Source organism: Lithobates pipiens, unplaced genomic scaffold (genome assembly GCF_037356315.1).
Source record: "Lithobates pipiens isolate NorthernLeopardFrog02 unplaced genomic scaffold, aLitPip1_a1.2 Scaffold_18, whole genome shotgun sequence".
NCBI classification, from domain to species: Eukaryota; Metazoa; Chordata; class Amphibia; order Anura; family Ranidae; genus Lithobates; species Lithobates pipiens.
Genome location: NW_027507758.1, coordinates 464438620 through 464445440, shown reverse-complemented (window position 1 = coordinate 464445440; position 6821 = coordinate 464438620). Strand labels below are relative to the sequence as shown.

The window sequence follows — 6821 nt, the reverse complement described above, 5'->3', positions numbered from 1 at the left end:
AGGAAAGAAAGGATCTGGATTAAATGATTATTTGGTGTTTGCCTAGTGTAACAAAACCCCTTACCTTGAAAGTGCACTGAAAGTGCAATTGGACGTAGTCGCTGTAGATCCGAGGGAGACATGCAAGGAAAATAAAAAACTGAATTTTAGCTTGCACGTAACTGGATGATAAAATCAGCAGAGCTTCCACTCATTTCAGATCTACCCCTTAGATTTAGCGCAACTGCACTTCCAAGGGCACTTTCAGTGCACTTTCAAGTACACTTGGGGTGCAAAGTGGATTTGTCGTTAGTAAATAACAAGGGAAGAGTGAACAGACCTCCTCCCTCCCCTCCCTGTATTCCTTACCTCCTTATTGGCTTAAGATCGTAATAGAGCCAACAGGGAGGCAAAAACAAGAGAGCGTAGTAGACTACACAGCAAACCAGGAAGGGACCTGGTTGCTCTTTTCTCTAATGAGGCAACCTGTTCTGGTGGTAAGCTGCACTGTTTGCAGAACAACTATCTAGAGGTGCCTATGAATGCTCTTCAGCTTATGCCTCTTCATCCATCACTAAATTTGCTCAAGTCTCCGCAAGCTATTTCAAATTGACAATTCCAGGAGTGTTGGATGCCTGTGTACCCTTCTGCCCAGATAGCAAGAAGAATTTGCCACAAATTTGCGACAGTGTTAAATTGTAAGTCTTATTAACTTGTTGCCCATTTTCACTGACAAGTTGTACACTTGCAGAGCATTTGAAGCACAAGTTCTAGTTGACACTTTTCCGATTTGTAGCAAATTTGCATGTCAAGTCTCCAGCAAGAGCAAAGTTGCAGTGGTGAGTCTACAGCAAAATCTCTGCAAGTCTAGAGCATTAAAATTCAGCCACAGTGACCCCTTTGGTGGGATGACTATTGCACAACATAACTGAAGCAGAACTTGCAGCAGACTTGCAGAATGTTTGCAACGAAAGTTGATCTGAAGTCACGCAATGCGGACTTGCTAAGTTTCTGCAACAAACTTCTGAAGCCTGGAAAGTCTAGCAATAGCTTAGCAAGTCATTTTCAAACTTGCAGCACAATTGCTTACTATCTGGGTACATGCCATGGTTCCATCCTCTGACCTCTATGCCTCTGTAAGACTTAGCAGTGAAGTAAAGGCTGAAGGATGAGTCCAAGGTGCTTGACAGAGGACACAGGCGTCCGATATTCCCAGAAGTGTTGAATGCCAAACAAGCTTACAGGGGTTGTAAATCTATAATGGAGGTTAAGTAGTAGACAAGTGCCACTGGAGAAATGACTGTGAAAGCTCATTTTATTGCAAGCAGGCTTGATCTTTTCGTACCTTGACGGGATAATATTTAAGTAAATTCTCCATAACATTCCAATGACTAAACTCCACTAAGTGCAATCATAAAGGTAGAGATACATTTTAGATGCAGATTATTTTGCTTTATCGGTTTTGATACATTTATATCTGTATGCGACTAAAGCTTTCCTACAAAGACGATCAGTAATTTTAGCTGTTTGAGCAGTAGATGGCAGTATTGAATTACACAAAACTTTGAAGCTGGTTTTACAGCAGAGCAGAGCAGAGCATGATAACCTAAAAACTTTGGGGCAATTAATCAAGAAACTCATGCTGCACCCGCAATGTTTCTGTGTCACAGCATCAAAAACTGACTTTTTGACAACCTCAGCTACTTCAGATAAAAGTAATACAAATAATAATATATGACAGACTAATATGACTTTTTCCAGGTAAATGCAATCCATCATTTTTATCTCCTGCTAATATAATTTGTCAAATTGTAATAGAAGCAAAAATAAAGGAAAGGAATTTGGGATTTAAAACCCTAAATTAATTATAATTGTATTGCTATTAAATTAATGTCTCACAAATAAGAAAACAGGCAACACCTTAGCATTAATATGTCACTAGTGCAATCATTTCCTATGTGATTAATAGCTGTTTTCTATCATTTTTACAGAGTAACGTACGCATGGCAATCAAAATGATACTAAGATTTTATTTTTTCACAAAATTTAGTTTTAAGTGAACTGAATATGGGTCACTTCAGAGTGAGGCTTTAACCAGGGTCAAAGGTTGTGCAAGGCATTGTGGGTTAGCAACAAAATTCTCTAACAGCAAATTCCCCCCCAAAATGTGCAAATTCAAATCCTGAAAATCCACTGAAAAGTTATGTTTGACACAAATCCATATCTCAACCGTAGTTAAAATATCTTTTTTTTTGCTTGTGTGTCTCCTCCTAAAGTGTTGTCACAGACGATTGTAGCTAGGTACCCAAACATTTGTGTATCGATACAGTATATACATATATAGAGTATATATATATATATATATATATATATATATATATATACATATACATATATGTATGTGTGTGTTTTTGTTCATTAAAGTATTCATCCACTCTTTTCATTCTGAGCAAAAAAGTATGCTTCTGGTGGAGAACATTTAGAAAGAGAAAAAAGTACTGCGGGGATGGAAATATCTGGAATTAGGTTGAATATTGCAACAAAAGCTGTTGTAGCTTTCAGTCGGCTATTCAGTTCAAGTCTGTGCTCTGCCCATTATGCAACAGGTTTGCATTAAATCGTTAGTAAACCCAGGACCCTGTGTTCACTATATCTGATCTCCCACATTACACAGAACTTGGAAATACAATTATTTTAGTAAATATAAACTGCTAAATACCTTTTCTCATCAGCAGTTAGAGTAGTATTTTTACTTCTATCATTGTCTAGCCAAAGACTGGTTAAAGCTAGGAGGAGTTTTGAATTCTCCTCTGACTGTCCTATGAGGCTATATGACCCCTGACCCTCTGGACAGTGCTGGTTGGCCCTGTTCTGATCACATGAACCCCCCCCCCGTTCAGGAGATGGATTTGGGACAGCGGAAGAAGGGAAGGATAAGACAAGACAGGATCAAACAGTCTTTTTACATAATGTGGATAATTAACCCCTTAGGTTTCACAGTGAGTATAACAAGCATGCTTTACTGCATATATATATAGACTGATTTTACTGTTGTGGATTTAATAATTCTTTAATGCCTGGTCCTCTTGCAGTGCATTCTTACATTTCCTCATTGTTCTGTTTAGATGGCAGGAGCAAAAAAAGGAGGGCAGATGATTCTCATACCTCAATGTGATAGTGCTGGGACAGTCACCAGAAAGGGAGAGGAGTAATTTGGGTAGTAAAGGAAAGGTATGTGCTGCTGTGGGGCATGCCAGATAGAGCTTGTCTCATTTCTAGCAATGTTCCTCCAAGCATATCCCTTTTATTCATTGGTTTCTTTCTTTCAACCTTGGAGACTCAGCATCACATGCACAGTATCTCACAAAAGTGAGTACACCCCTCACATTTTTGTAAATATTTTATTATATCTTTTCATGTGACAACACTGAAGAAATTACATTTGCTGCAATGTAAAGTAGTGAGTGCACAGCTTATATAACAGTGTCAATTTGCTGTCCCCCTCAAAATAACTCAACATACAGCCATTAATGTCAAAACCGCTGGCAACAAAAGTGAGTATACCTCTAAGTGAAAATGTCCAAATTGGGCCCAATTAGCCAAGTTTCCTCCCCTGTGTCATGTGACTCATTAGTGTTACATAGTTTCAGGTGTGAATGGAGAGCAGGTGTGTAAAATTTGGTGTTATCACTCTCACTCTTTCATACTGATCACTGGCAGTCTAACATAGCACCTCATGGCAAAGAACTCTCTGAGGATCTGAAAAAAAAAGAATTGCTGCTCTACATAAAGATGGCTTAGGCTATAAGAAGACAGCCAAGACCCTGAAACTGAGCTGCAGCATGGTGGCCAAGACCATACAGCGGTTTAACAGGAAATGTTCCACACATATAGATATTTTTATATTTGAATAATGCTTTCCAAGAGCCAGTCCAATGATTGTTTCATGGCTGAGGACTATTGGCAGAAGTACTGGAACAGGGTATTGTAATGTTTCCAGAAAGCTATGTACGGTACACAGCCCCACCCACTAGCCATAATGCTCCACAGAATTCTTCATTGTCAATATCAGTGGGAGATAGAATTTTGTCTTTAAGCTTCTACATTCCCCCTCCCAATTCACTGGCGGTCATTGGGAGGAAAATTCCTCCATCTCTTCTATGGTAGTCAATGGATTAACTCTACTCCCCCCTTCCCAGACATTGGTGGTATGTGAGGGTCCATTCATACTAGGATCTTGGTGCGTTTTGGTGTAAATGGCGCTCCAATGACCTTTCTTACAAAACATGGCTCCGGTCTGGCTTTTGGTATGGTAGTGGCCTCAACACAATGCATGCTAATTTGTGACATAATGTTTATTAAATCCACCATAGCAGATTATCCTGGTGTCAATGGGACCTAAAGGTCCCCATCCTCCTCCACAGGCATTGGTGGTTAGGTGTTTAGTCTCACCTCCCTTCCCCCTACCCGGGCACTGGTGGTTAGTGAATGTCCTCAGCCCCTTTGAAAGCATTGGTGATCAGTGGTTGTTCCCCCCTATCCATCCTTGAAAAACATTGATGGTCAGTGGTGGTCCCCTGCTTCCTGAAAAGTATTGGTGGTCAGAGGTAGTTTTTCCCATTCCCCAAAAAACAATGGTGGTTAGTAGTGTAGCCCCCCCAAAAATCTGTGATGGTCAATTGTGTCCTCTCCCCCACCCTATGAAAACATTGAAGGTCAGTAATATCACTCTTTTTCCGAAAAGCATTGGTGATCTGAAAAAAACATTGGTTGTCCGTGGTGTTTCTACTATTTGCCCCCAGAAATGAATTGGTGGTCAGTGGTATTCCCCCCACCCCTGAAAAGTATTGGTGGTCAGGGGTTTTTCTCCACCTTAAAAAGGTTAGTGGACAGTAGAAGGCACATTAACCCATTTTTTTCTGCTTTGTGTGCCGTGCCACTGCCTCGTCAGTGATGTCACCACCAGAACTATCCTCATACTGTTGGGCAGAATGTTCATGTTCATGATTTGGAGCTGAGTGCCGTAACAAGCTATCCGAAACTGACTCTGAGACACAGCCCTGATCCACTGGACTCTAGGAATCTGAAATCCTGAGACAATCTCATGGAATCCGGGGTGGTTGTAGGTATGCTCCATTCGTTTTAATTTTGTACGCTAATAACATTGTTAGCAAGTAAAGAAAATACCTGATCTTGAAAGAAATACAGTGTCAGTGGCTGAGATTAATTGGATGCAAAAACAGCCATTTTTTTTTTTGAAAAGCCAGTGGCATGTGAAACACACCCAAAAAGCTCCACCAGGTGCCAAAAAAAGTGCACACACAAAGAGTGAAACACAAAACGTGCAATAGGTGTAACACAGTCCTCCACTAGGAAGGACCTTACCCTGATCCCCCGGGGCGTTAGGCTCCAGGCGGGGACTGAGGTACTCACTTGATCCATCTGGAAGAAACCAGACAGACCCCTTTCTCTGGGAGGTCTGCCAAAGCAGACCCACCCAAGTACTCGGCTCGGGCTCCCCTGAAGGGAGACCCCCTGAGAGAGGGTGAACCAAGCCATAAGGCTTATGTCCACCCCTCACAAGACGTTCAGGGCAGGCCCGAGGACCTACACCCTACTAATCACAGTGACAAAACGTGTATGCACCAAACAAAAAAATACAAAGAAGTGACAAACAAAGGGGTATAAATAAAAGAAAGTGGGGGAGAAGGAAGTGGGAGAGAGCGAATGTGACCATTGTGTAATACAATGGCTGGCCCTCCAGCCAGGAATAAAAATTTACCCTGGTCCCAACCAAAAGGCTCGGCCCTAGAGGCAGGTGCAAAAAACTTGTGTTGTGGTGAAGTGACCATGGTGCCTCAACTCAAAGTGGTAAATCCCAGTGAATATTCGGCACCCCTGAACTGCCACTTCAGGGGCACATTCACCACTGGCTTTTCATTGCAATCCTGACCCACAGCCCAGACCACAGCAGCCCACACCCCAGGCAGAAAGGCATGAAGTTCTGAGAGCTTAGTGAGAGCCCTTTGCCATCAGGCTCCACCCTCGCTCCCATCACTCCTAAATAATTACATTCAGGAAATACTAACCACTCCTTCCCACCCAGAAAAGAGGAGCCAGTGTTCCCTCCCGAAAAACTGACTGGAGCTAGAGCTGCCACAATCTAGGCCAGAAGGCCAGGGACCCGACCCTTCAGCGCCGACGCAGTGGTTCTCCATCCCCATCAGAAGGCTTCCCTTTCAGCTACAAACCGCTCCAGGTTACCTTCACTCCAGCAGGTTTTGCATAGCAACCGCCACCCCTGATCCACCTCACTGTAGAGCAGGGACGGAAGCAAGTGCCATATCCTGGCAACTGATAAGAACAAATACTACACTTGATCTTAGCCAAAAGGCCGAGAAACGATTACTCACTTGCAATAGGGATAAACGAAAGCAGACATGTCTGAAGTCAAGTCTGGATGGCAACTGGGGCTCCTTCATAGATGCAGTGGAGTGAGTGAGTGTAGCCACTCAAGGACTGGAAGTAGGGTAATCTCAGGATTACCATTTGAAAATAAAGAAAAATACAGGTAAGTAATGCAGCCACCACAGGTAAGCATTATATTTTTGTTTTTAGGTTTAGATATGCTTTAAGAAAGCTATAATTTGCTTCAGACTGGCAGTGTCTATGCACAATCTTCTTAGTTTCTTTCTGTTAAACAGTTTAATCTAGGGTTCTATATTTGGTATTTACTAGAAAACTAGAAGGGCAAAACAGTTCTATTTATGTTGCCTAGAAAACGACAATCTCTCCATGCCACCAAAGTAGTTGAAGCAGTCTCATACAACTACAGAGCCCCA

At 42.0% G+C, this 6821-nt stretch overlaps 1 pseudogene; it reads right to left on the bottom strand.

Annotated features, from left to right (window-relative positions):
• Positions 1 to 6295: 6295 nt before the first annotated feature.
• Positions 6296 to 6385, bottom strand: LOC143990616 (U2 spliceosomal RNA; annotated as a pseudogene).
• Positions 6386 to 6821: the final 436 nt, after the last annotated feature.